The 12242-nt window shown below is 50.1% G+C and overlaps 1 protein-coding gene across 4 annotated transcripts in view; it reads right to left on the bottom strand.

Annotated features, from left to right (window-relative positions):
* The window catches only part of LOC137527529 (gamma-aminobutyric acid receptor subunit beta-4), a 608888-nt gene that overhangs the window by 331792 nt on the left and 264854 nt on the right, over nt 1-12242 (bottom strand). The window lies entirely within an intron of this gene.

The following is a 12242-nucleotide window of genomic DNA, read 5'->3' as shown; positions in this document are numbered from 1 at the left end:
TGCTGCTGCTGAACTGAACGCCCGCTTTGTCCTCCTCCTCCTCCTGACTCAGTCGCTACCACGGTACCACCAATGCACTCTGTCTGCGTTATCACGGCCCGGGTCACCGGGTGCATTTAATTTTTTGGCCAGCACTATGACACTGTGCTACTACTACTACTACTACCACCAGTATGTTGCCATGGTCCTTCTGTGCTTCTGCTGCTGATCTGACCGCCCGCATTGTCCTCCTCCTCCTGACTCAGTCGCTTCCACCAATGTACTCTGTCTGCGTTCACACTGCCCGGGTCACCGGGTGCATTTAATTTTTTGGCCAGCACTATGACGCTGTGCTGCTACTACTACTACCAGTATGTTGCCGTGGTCCTTCTGTGCTGCTGAACTGACCGCCCGCATAGTCCTTCTCCTGACTCAGTCGCTACCACCACTGCACTCTGCGTTCACACTACCCGTGTCCACTGACAACTCTGCTGCGATGTCATTGCTAATTGCTGCAAAAAAAACAAAAAAAAAATTACAAAAACCTCTCTGGGGCCTTTTTGGCGTCAGCCACTCATCCTCCTCCAGCGGTACCTTCGCCGCCAAGTGCCATTGGAACTCGCCTTCACCTCTTTGACTGCTTAACGCGTATATCCCTTTTTAAAACCACTTATTACCAATTAATAGCCCCATTTAAAGTGTTGATTTCACTTTAAAATCCATTTTCTCTAGAAAAAAAAAAAAATTGGAATTTTTTATGTCGAAGTTATGTTGCCCCTTATCACCTCGATAATCCATGCAATTTGGGGGATTGTAGCATGTATGGGGGCTTTGTTATTAACGTTTAAAGAAAATCCGCCTCCGGGCGGGAATCCACGCATGATTACGCCATTCACGGCAGAAAATCCGCGTGGTTGCGTGGACGCGGACGAAAATCCGCATGCGGCGGGGCCGAATGCGGATTTTTTTTTGCAACCACGCGGATTGCCGAATTCGTGGATGAGGCACATCCGAGCATCCCTGCCTCTGTCTACTCATTTTTGTGTTCTATATTATTTTACTGTATCAGCAGCAAGGAAGGATATTCCGCTACACCATGGGTGGGGTATAAAGCAGTCTTCAGTTTATTAACACATCAGTATATACACATAAGGCTCACGCGTATCGGAGCTCACACTGGCTCCTTAATCATAGCCAACATACACAGAAACATCACAAGTTTAAATAGTCAGAAAAGCCCGCCCACACGAGGTGTGGCTGTGGCTCTTAAAGTGACATATATATAAACATATAAAATGGCCGAATAGCCAAAAGTAGAAAATGGATGAAAAACCAATGATGTTATGGTCAGTATCAAGACAAATAGAATGGTTGCATAGAATACATATTTCAGATACTAGAGTGGTAATGTTTTACTGTATCACTTGTATTCGGCTCATAGCCAGTGATCAACGTCACTTACTTGCAGTCACTGTGTAACGATTGTGGAATTCTCTCCGTGATCAGCGCACAAGATGTGCGCTGACACTGCGGAAATCCTCTACAAGCGTGTAAGTTGAGGGAACCCAGCAAAAGGTGCAATGCACCTGTAGAGGGAAATTCCTGTCGACAGGTGGAGCTGTGGAGTGCAGAGGAACAGCTCCTCTGCCCTGCCACAGACGCCAGACAGGAATTGTACGAAGGGAAGAAATGCAGGGCAAGATAGCCCTGAAGGAGAGAGAGCACAGGGACAGATTGTATGTGTGTGCACCAAACTAGTCGCCAACCCGCGACGGTGCATACACAACAGCAGATATGAAGTAGGAACGCAATCGCGAGAGAGGCGACTGCCAGAGGTGACACAAGGCTACAGAAAGGCAGAGCACGAGAGTAGCAAAGGCACAGCAAATCATACAATGAGAAGATAAGGAAAATAACAAACGCTAGCTAAACGCGAACACCGCACTCATTCGCAACAGTGCACGCATTTATGCGTAGTCTCCGCGTGTTAAGCACAACAGAGACAAGCACGCCTAACTAACCACCGACAGACAAACATGAAACAGAGTACGTGAGCGCTTGCTTAACGATTACCTCACCGAGCCTCCCGCAAGCGTTCGTAGCAGACAAGACAGATACACGAAAACAGGAATAAGTGAGAGATAGGATCCACAGCACTAGTGCAAGAGGCTAGTGCGATCCAGGAAGACAGAACAGAAGGATCCACAGCACTAGCGCAAGGCGAGTGCGATCCAAGTACAGCAAGAGAGTAGCAGACCAGAAGGATCCACAGCACTAGCGCAAGGCGAGTGCAATCCAAGTATAGAAAGAGAGATGGAGATCAGACGGATCCACAGCACTAGCGCAAGGCGAGTGCGATCCTGGCAAGACAGATCAGATGAGATAGCTGGTAGCAACCGCTGCTCCAGCTATACTCCAAGAACAAAGATCAGAACGACTTCCTGTCGACCACCGCTGGGACAGGACAATTGCAACAGACAAACAAAACAGATATGCAATCCTAACTGCACTAGGGAACCTGCCTAGTGCAGTCCTAGGAATTACTCTAGGCTAATCTACTCTGAACAAACAATGAGCAAGGCTGACACTCCAGGAGTGTTTCACAGGACTAACCCTTATGACCAGCCCAGATCTGTGATATCACATGGTATATATAGAGCAAGCCTACAAAGGATGTGGCTAGGCAATCTGCATGACAAACGTATGCAAATTCCTCAGCAGCAAGCTGCCAAACTGACAAAAGGTCTCTCTTCCAGAGACCTGCAGAATGCAGACCTGAACAGCCGAGCAGATCCTCACACACTGCCACTGGTCAGTCACTAAGTTTACTCAGTGACATTGTACTGTGCTAGTAGCGTGCAGCCAGTTACTTTGCTGTGCATATAGCACAGTCAAACCACAGCACTGTCCAGCGATTTTCGAGTTCTATTACAGAGTATACAGTATTTGTGAATTGCATCATCTGCACATTTGTTTTTTTTTGTTCTTTTCTAAAAAATCAATTAAAGCCCCCTGTTATATTCCGTCTGTCCCCATGCCCACACAGGTATTGACTGTAAAAAGCAGCATACTTTCTCCATCTTGAAATCTTGTGCATAGTATACAACATGTCTGGCAGGGATTGTGGGTGTGGCAGGAGAGGGAGTGCCATTGCCTCCGCCAGTTCTGGGACTGGTCCATGGCCAGGGAGAAGGCGCTCAGCTGTAGCGGGTGCAGCAGAAAGGCGTCTATCCGCAGCACTGCCTGGGCTGAATCAGCCGACAGCGGTGTCACCCATTTTCAGCACTTTGGCTCGGTGCCGTGTGGTCGTTCAGGAGTTTGACTCACAGGCATTGATGGACATGATGACGGAGGAGCAGCCCATCATGAATTTCTCACAGACCTCCACTGTGAGCAGCACTCTCAGCAGCAGCAGCCAACACCCCACGCAAGTTGTGACATCCACCCCTGCAGCCATTGGTCAGCAGCCCTCCCTGGACGAGAGCGTTGTGTCTCTCAGTCCAGCTTCTGGGTGAGTATTGATGGCTGCCATTGAGGAGATGATGGGGCCTGATGTGGAGGAGGAGGTTGTGCTCGGGCCAGCATTCCAAGTTTATGTTGAGGACAATGAGGGGTCTGTGTCTGGGGATGTTGGGGTGGCAGAGGTGGTGGTGGGGGGGGGTCAGGAGAGGAGTTCTATGATGACGATGATCGGGACCATCTGTATGTGCCTCAAACCCCAGAAAACATGTTGTATCTTGTGTTTAGGTACTAATGTCTGTATTCCCACTGCCAGGGTCCATGGATAGTTACAATTTTTAAGCACAATTTTCATTCATGCTGTGGTGCCAACAATGAGGGGCCATGCCTTTCTGTGCTGTTGCTGAGTCCTAGTAGTCCTCCTCCTGCTGCTGCTGATGTTGTAATTTAAAACTGAAGTCTGTGTTCCCATTGCCAGGGTCCGCGGATGCTTACAATTTTTGGGCACAATTCCTGTGCTGTGGTGCCCTCAATGAGGGAGCATGCCCTTCTGTGCTGCTGCTGCTGAGTCCTTAGTCCACCTCCTGCTGCTGATGTTGGAATTTAATACTTAAGTCTGTGTTCCCACTGCCAGGGTCCACGGATTATTATTGATGTCCCAACTCGCTGGAACTCCACTCTGGCGATGTTGGAGCAGCTGTTGCAGCACAGGACAGCTCAAACCAAGTAAATATGTATTGAAGAGAACCACCAACCCCAAGTGATGATCACCGTAGCTCAGTGGACACATATGCAGCAAGTGTGCCTGGTCCTGACTCCATTTCTACAGGGAACCAAGATAGTGAGCCGGGAGCGTGCATCCGTTTGTGAGTGGGTGCCCTTGGTTTGCCTGCTGGCCAGGGCAATGTCCGATCTAATGGAAAAGGGGGAGGCAGCCGGAGCAGGCAGCACAATCCACCTCACAGGAGGAGGAGGAGGACTTAGAGATAGTGGAGGAGGAGGAGGAATTAGAGGTCCCTAACCAGAATGCTGAGTGTGATCTGCAGAGCGTCGCTGGCATTGTAGGGGGGTGGCGAACTGAGGTAGAGGACATTCCGCAGGAAGAGGACGATGAGCATGTCCTCGGGGATGAAGATGTTGTTGCCAATGCCCACCTGTTCCCCATGGCTGCGCACATGTTGCGCTGCCTTCGCAGGAACCCCCGGGGGATCCATATGCATGAAAGGGAGGACATCTGGATCACCTTGATGCTAGACCTGCATCTGAAGGGGAAGGTGGGGGAGTTTATGTCGCCATCCACCACCGAGCAATGCACAAGGGAGTTGCATGAGGCCCTTGTGTGCAGAAGCATTCCCCCAGCCTTCCACCCCCACTGTTGCTGTTCTGCCAACCCAGCAACAGGTGCCTGCAGCCACCAGCAGCAGCAGCAGCAGCCGGCGCCCCGGAGACCTACTGAGCCTAAGCAAGAGCCTGTATGCAGTGCAGCTGCCCAGAGTAGAAGTGCCATCCTTCTCCAACCAGCACCAGCAGTGACTGACCAGTCTGTGTTCCCAACACCAGGGTCCACGGATACTTACAATTTTTGGGCACAATTCTCATGCTGTGGTGCCACCAGTGAGGTGCCATACTCTTCTTCTGTGCTGCCGCAGAGTACTGCTTAGCCCTCCTGCTGCCGCCGCTCATGTCGTACTATTAAACGACAACAGCAGTCTGTGTTCCCAACACCAGGGCCGACAGATGCTACAATTTTTTGGACGATTTATCGTGCTGTGGTGCCATACTCTTCTTCTGTGCTGCCACAGAGTGCTGCTTAGCCCTCCTGCTGCTGCCTCTCATGTCATACTATTAAACAACAACAGCAGTCTGTGTTCCCAACACCCGGGTGTACAGATGCTACAATTTTTGGGACAATTTATCGTGCTGTCGTGCCACCAATGAGGTGGCATACTCTTCTTCTGTGCTGCCACAGAGTGCTGCTTAGCCCTCCTGCTGCCGCCTCTCATGTCATACTATTAAACAACAATAGCAGTCTGTGTTCCCAACACCCGGGTGTACAGATGCTACAATTTTTGGGACAATTTATCGTGCTGTCGTGCCACCAATGAGGTGGCATACTCTTCTTCTGTGCTGCCGCAGAGTGCTGCTTAGCCCTCCTGCTGCCGCCTCTCATGTCGTACTATTAAACAACAACAGCAGTCTGTGTTCCGAACACCAGGGTCTACAGATGCTACAATTTTTGGGATGATCTATCGTGCTGTGGTGCCACCAGTGAGGTGCCATACTACTCTTCTTTCTGTGCTGCCGCAGAGTGCTGCTTAGTCCTCCTGCTGCTGCTTCTCATGTCGTACTATTAAACGACAACAGCAGTCTGTGAACCCATAACCAGGGGTCCAGGGATGCTACAATTTTTGGGACGATTTGTCATGCTGTGGTGCCCCAGTGAGGTGCCATACTACTCTTCTTTCTGTGCTGCCACAGAGTGCTTCTTAGCCTTCCTGCTGCTGCCTCTCATGTCGTACTATTAAACGACAACAGCAGTCTGTGTACCCACAACCAGGGTCCAGGGATGCTCCAATTTTTGGGACGATTTGTCATGCTGTGGTGCCACCACCAGTGAGGTGCCATACTACTCTTCTTTCTGTGCTGCCGCAGAGTGCTGCTTAGCCCTCCTGCTGCCTCCTCTCATGTCGTTCTAGTAAATGACAACAGCAGTCTGTGAACCCACAACCAGGGGTCCAGGGATGCTACAATTTTTGGGATGATTTGTCATGCTGTGGTGCCACCAATGAGGTGCCATACTACTCTTCTTTCTGTGCTGTCGAAAAGTGATGCTTATCCCTCCTGCTGCCGCCTCTCATGTTGTACTCTTAAACAACACTACACACGATCCGCACCAGCAAGAGTCCGTCTTTATTAATCACTCCATAAAATACAGAGTGAAAACAGCATAGGTAAGTATAGGATGACGCACAGGCGTTTCGGACTATTCCAGTCCTCTGTCAAATCATCACGAACCCACACTGACCACCAAGGATTAAAAACCTGCTAATATAGCTGGCTAGTGGACCACATATAGAACTGATTAATTAGCATAAATACATATGTATGAGATAGCATCGACCAATAGGGAAACAGTTGGTAGATAATCATATCATATCAATGTGCAACTAAAAATAGCCAGAGAATATAGCCAGTCTCCAATATATTGGCACAAAGGTTTGGGCGGGCACTCACTTATAAATCCCAGAGATAAAACACTGGAATATGTTACCAAATAGATCATCATGTCCTCTATATCCAAATGGCCAATCAAAATGGACATCAGCCTGTGTCCAGCAGTAGGAGAACAGAGGCGCCAGCAGGATAAAAGTGGATAAAAACTTTAAAATTTGCTGGGAGGAAGCGGTGGACTTACCTCCATAAAGCAGACACGAAAGACTGTCTGAATAGTAGTCACATTTATTAATTAGTACCCCAAAACAGTGCAACGCGTTTTGCAGGCCCAACCCGCTTCATCAGGCAATAAACATGGGGACAAGACAGAATTTCAGCAATAGCCAGTGTAGCGCCTCAGTAAAGTTTTTATCCACTTTTATCCTGCTGGCGCCTCTGTTCTCCTACTGCTATACCATGTCCACCCCTGGTGGAGGGGTGATCTACCCCCTTTCGCATCTACAGAGAGCGACTTCTTATCCCTGAGTGAGGACAGGTCTAATCTCCTCACCTGCCCATACAGTGGTTGCCTCTGTGGTAACCCACGTTTGTGAGTATAATTTTCTCACGATAACCTTTACTTCATTTATGCTTAACATACTACACTATATTGGGCTCTCGGTTTCTCTACACTTTATCAGCCTGTGTCCGGCTCACACAATGTTTACCGTTCAAAAGGCAATTTGCCGACCAATAATTGTACAGGAAGGAGCGCAGTCTCACCGCCGTCCAATCCAAAATCCACCGCTGCTCTGCTTTCTGTATGATTATTGGTCGACAAATTGGCTTTTTGAATGGTAAACATTGTGTGAGCTTTCCTATTGGCCGGACACAGGGTGATGTCTATTTTGATTGGCAGTTTAGATATAGAGGATGCAGTGATATATTTGGTAACATATCCCAGTGTTTTATCTCTGGGATTTATAAGTGAGTGCCTTCCCAAACCTTTAAAATCCGGATTTTAATCACAACGGTTCTGGATTCTTTTTTAGTCAAATCCGTGGATGAGGGAATCCAGAATTTCCTCACTCACAAGTGAAAATGTTTTAACCACTTAAGGACTGCAATCTTAAAACCCGTAAAGTGAACTAGTGTTGGGCGAACATCTAGATGTTCGGGTTCGGGCCGAACAGGCCGAACATGGCCGCGATGTTCGGGTGTTCGACCCGAACTCCGAACATAATGGAAGTCAATGGGGACCCGAACTTTTGTGGTTTGTAAAGCCTCCTTACATGCTACATACCCCAAATTTACAGGGTATGTGCACCTTGGGAGTGGGTACAAGAGGAAAAAAAATTAGCAAAAAGAGCTTATAGTTTTTGAGAAAATCGATTTTAAAGTTTCAAAGGGAAAACTGTCTTTTAAATGCGGGAAATGTCTGTTTTCTTTGCACAGGTAACATGTTTTTTGTCGGCATGCAGTCATAAATGTAATACATATAAGAGGTTCCAGGAAAAGGGACCGGTAACGCTAACCCAGCAGCAGCACACGTGATGGAACAGGAGGAGGGTGGCGCAGGAGGAGAAGAAGGCCACGCTTTGTGAGACACAACAACCCCGGCCTTGCATGAGGGCAAGAAGCGTGCGGATAGCAGGCTTTGTACCGCCATGCAGTCATAAATGTAATAAAGATAAGTGGTTCAATAAACAGGGACCACGCGGCAACGCTAACCCAGCAGCAGCAGACGTGATGGAACAGGAGCAGGCGCAGGAGGAGAAGGCCACGCTTTGTGAGACACAACAACCCAGGCCTTGCATGAGGGCAAGAAGCGTGCGGATAGCATGCTTTGTACCGCCATGCAGTCATAAATGTAATAAAGATAAGTGGTTCAATAAACAGGGACCACGCGGCAACGCTAACCCAGCAGCAGCAGACGTGATGGAACAGGAGCAGGCGCAGGAGGAGAAGGCCACGCTTTGTGAGACACAACAACCCAGGCCTTGCATGTGGACAAAAAGCGTGCGGATATAGCAGCAATGATTTTTGCCGCCATGCAGTCATAAATGTAATACAGATGAGAGGTTCAATAAACAGGGCCCGGAAACGCAACACCATCCCAGATGTTCATTGGTCATGTTACTTGGTTGGGGTCCTGGAGTGTTGCGTAGTCATTTCCAATCCAGGATTGATTCATTTTAATTTGAGTCAGACGGTCTGCATTTTCTGTAGAGAGGCGGATACGCCGATCTGTGACGATGCCTCCGGCAGCACTGAAACAGCGTTCCGACATAACGCTGGCTGCCGGGCAAGCCAGCACCTCTATTGCGTACATTGCCAGTTCGTGCCAGGTGTCTAGCTTCGATACCCAATAGTTGAAGGGTGCAGATGGATGGTTCGACACAGCTACGCCATCTGACATGTAGTCCTTGACCATCTTCTCCAGGCGATCGGTGTTGGAGGTGGATCTGCACGCTTGCTGTTCAGTGGGCTGCGGCTGCATGGGTGTCAGAAAATTTTCCCACTCCAAGGACACTGCCGATACCATTCCCTTTTGGGTACTAGCTGCGGCTTGCGTTGTTTGCTGCCCTCCTGGTCGTCCTGGGTTTGCGGAAGTCAGTCTGTCTGCGTACAACTGGCTAGAGGAGGGGGAGGATGTCAATCTCCTCTCTAAAGTCTCCACAAGGGCCTGCTGGTATTCTTCCATTTTGACCTGTCTGACTCTTTCTTCAAGCAGTTTTGGAACATTGTGTTTGTACCGTGGATCCAGAAGGGTATAAACCCAGTAATTGGTGTTGTCCAGAATGCGCACAATGCGTGGGTCACGTTCAATGCAGTCTAGCATGAATTGAGCCATGTGTGCCAGAGTCCTACCAGAATCCTCATCATCCTCTTGTGAGCGTTGTGATAGTTGTTGTGATGCATCATAGTCGTCACCTTCCTCCTGGTCTGCTTCTGCTGACCATTCGCGTTGAATTGTGGAAGTCCAACGTGCACCGCTCTGGCCCTCGTCAGTGGTGGCATGAAATTCCTGCTCCAACTCCAGCTGTTCCTCCTCCTCTTCTTCGTCATAGCTGCTGGGGCCAGCGTTCCCTGAGGCGGATGGCCTGATGTTGGTACCATCACGCTGATCGTTTTCTCCTTCAGATTCCCCCAGTTGCATCATGACAGCTGTTTCCTTGATTTTTAACATTGACCTCTTCAGTAAACACAGCAGTGGTATGGTAATGCTGACTGAAGAGTTGTCACTGCTCACAAGCAACGTGGATTGCTCAAAATTTTGGAGGACTTGGCAGAGGTCCAACATGTTGGCCCAATCGGATCCACAGAAGCTTGGCAGCTGGCCGGATGCGCCTCGGTACTGCGCCGTCATGTACTGGACCACTGCACTCTTCTGCTCGCAAAAGCGGGCTAGCATGTGCAGCGTAGAATTCCAGCGCGTAGGGACATCACACAGCAAGCGATGGTGGGGGAGATTGAAGCGCTCCTGCATCTTGGCGAGTGCCCCCGAAGCAGTACTGGAATTTCTACAATGTTTGGACACTCGACGCACCTTCAACAGCAGATCGGGCACGCCTGGGTATGTCCTCAGGAACCGCTGAACTACTAGGTTCATCACGTGCGCCAGGCAAGGGATGTGTGTCAGCTTAGCCAACCTTAAAGCGCGAATGAGATTACTCCCATTATCACACACAACCATGCCCGGTTTCAGGTCCAGCGGTGCCAGCCACAAATCCGTCTGTTCCTTTATTCCCCTCCAAATTTCCTCCCCTGTGTGCTGCTTATCCCCAAGGCAGATTAGCTTCAGCAACGCTTGCTGACGCATGCCAACAGCTGTGCCGCACTGCTTCCACGATCCTACTGCTGCTGGGTTAGCGTTTCCGGATGAGGTACAGCTTTGAGATGCGTTGGAGGAGAAGGAGTCAGAGAGGTAGGTGCTGCTGTTATCCAGTGGGAGGGACGGCGGTGCAGCTGTTTGTGGCGTGGGCAACACCCGTGCCGTAGCAGGTGAGGAATCGCTGCCAGGCTCCACAAGGTTCACCCAGTGCGCGGTAAGGGAGATGTATCGACCCTGGCCGAACGCACTCGTCCAGGTGTCAGTGGTGAGGTGAACCTTGCAGGCAACGGCATTCTTCAAGCTTCGGGTTATTTTGCTGACCACGTGCTCATGCAACTCAGGCACTGCAGAGCGTGCAAAGTGGTAGCGGCTGGGAACCACGTAACGTGGGATGGCCACTGACATCATGCCCTTGAAGCTGTTTGTCTCCACCAATCGATATGGCAGCATTTCGCAGGCCAGAAGCTTGGCTATGCTGGCTGTTACTGCCACGGCCCGGGGGTCATTTGCTGGCAATTTCCTCTTGCGCTCAAACATCTCCGACACAGACAACTGAACCGTAGCGCTGCACACGGAAGGGCTGTTGGTTGTTGTGTTTGATGAACACTGGGAGACCTCAAGAGCACTACTCCGGAAAGTGACAGTGTCAGCGTCGTCTGATGTTTGTGAATGTTGTGAACCACGCAATGGCTGGGCTACTGCTGCTGCTGAGGCGGGTCTGGTGGTGAGTCTGGTGAACCCAAGGGAGGCAGTGTTGTTTCTGGTACCCTGTCCTGACGCGTTTGCCCAAAGAGTGGGATGTTTGGATAGCATGTGACGGCTCATGCTGGTGGTGGAGAGGTTGTTAATATTTTCCCCCTGCTCAGGCGGGTCTTGCACACCTTGCAAATCGCCATGGTAACATCCTCAGTGCAGTCTTCAAAGAAAGCCCAGACTTTGGAGCACCTGCCTCCTTGCTGGCGATTTCTGTTTGCTCCTCTTTTGCCTCTCACTTGAACTTCCACGCTTGTGGTGCCTGAAATTGCGCGCCGCCTACCTTGTGGCACAAGGCGAACTCGTGCAGCAGTGTGTTCTTCAACAGACTCATCTGTGCTGCTGCTACGACGGCGATGTTCTCGTTCACAAACAAAATCTGGGTCTCTGTCCACATTGTCCATACCCTCCTCTTCCATCTCCTCAAACTCGTCATATGTCATTGTGGGCCACCGCCGTGGAGTAGAGCTCCCCACAACAACCTCTGCGCAGCACACTCCAACGTCGTCTTCCAGATCTTGTCGGCCGACCTCCTGCAATTGCAACCCCTCCTGCCCAAATTGCTCTGGGATTTGGGTTTCCGAGTCCTCTTCGGACTCGCCTTGTATTTCAGTGCGCGGTGCATTTCCCACAGTTAACGGTTGTGAATCCAGGCACAACATTTCTGGCTGTTCCTCCATTGACCTTTGAAAGGTGGAAGTTTGTTGGGCTGGGAATAGCTCCTGCGAATACCCCATTGTGTCCTGAGGTAATTCATCGGACTGGTTATCTGGCAGTTGTGTGCGTGGTGTCGCTGCCGGTTGTGTCAGCTTTGTGCCCACTGGCTCCTTGTAACTGGCTGAGGACTCGGACCTCGTGCGTGATGTGCTGGTGCTGCTTAACCCACTGCTGGACGCTTGAGAGGTCATCCAAGTAATTATCTGGTCCTGTTCTTTTGGATTTGTGAGGGTTGTTGTCCTGGACAACATGGGCGGTATTGAGTGGGTTTTCTTGGGTGCTCCCCTGTGGCCTGTACGTGAACCGTCAGGGGAAACACCTCTTCCCTTGCCCCTCCCTCTTTCAC

The sequence above is a fragment of the Hyperolius riggenbachi genome, chromosome 8 (assembly GCF_040937935.1).
Source record: "Hyperolius riggenbachi isolate aHypRig1 chromosome 8, aHypRig1.pri, whole genome shotgun sequence".
Classification (NCBI taxonomy): Eukaryota; Metazoa; Chordata; class Amphibia; order Anura; family Hyperoliidae; genus Hyperolius; species Hyperolius riggenbachi.
Note: the sequence above shows the minus strand (reverse complement) of the source record. Positions and strands in the feature narration are given on the sequence as shown.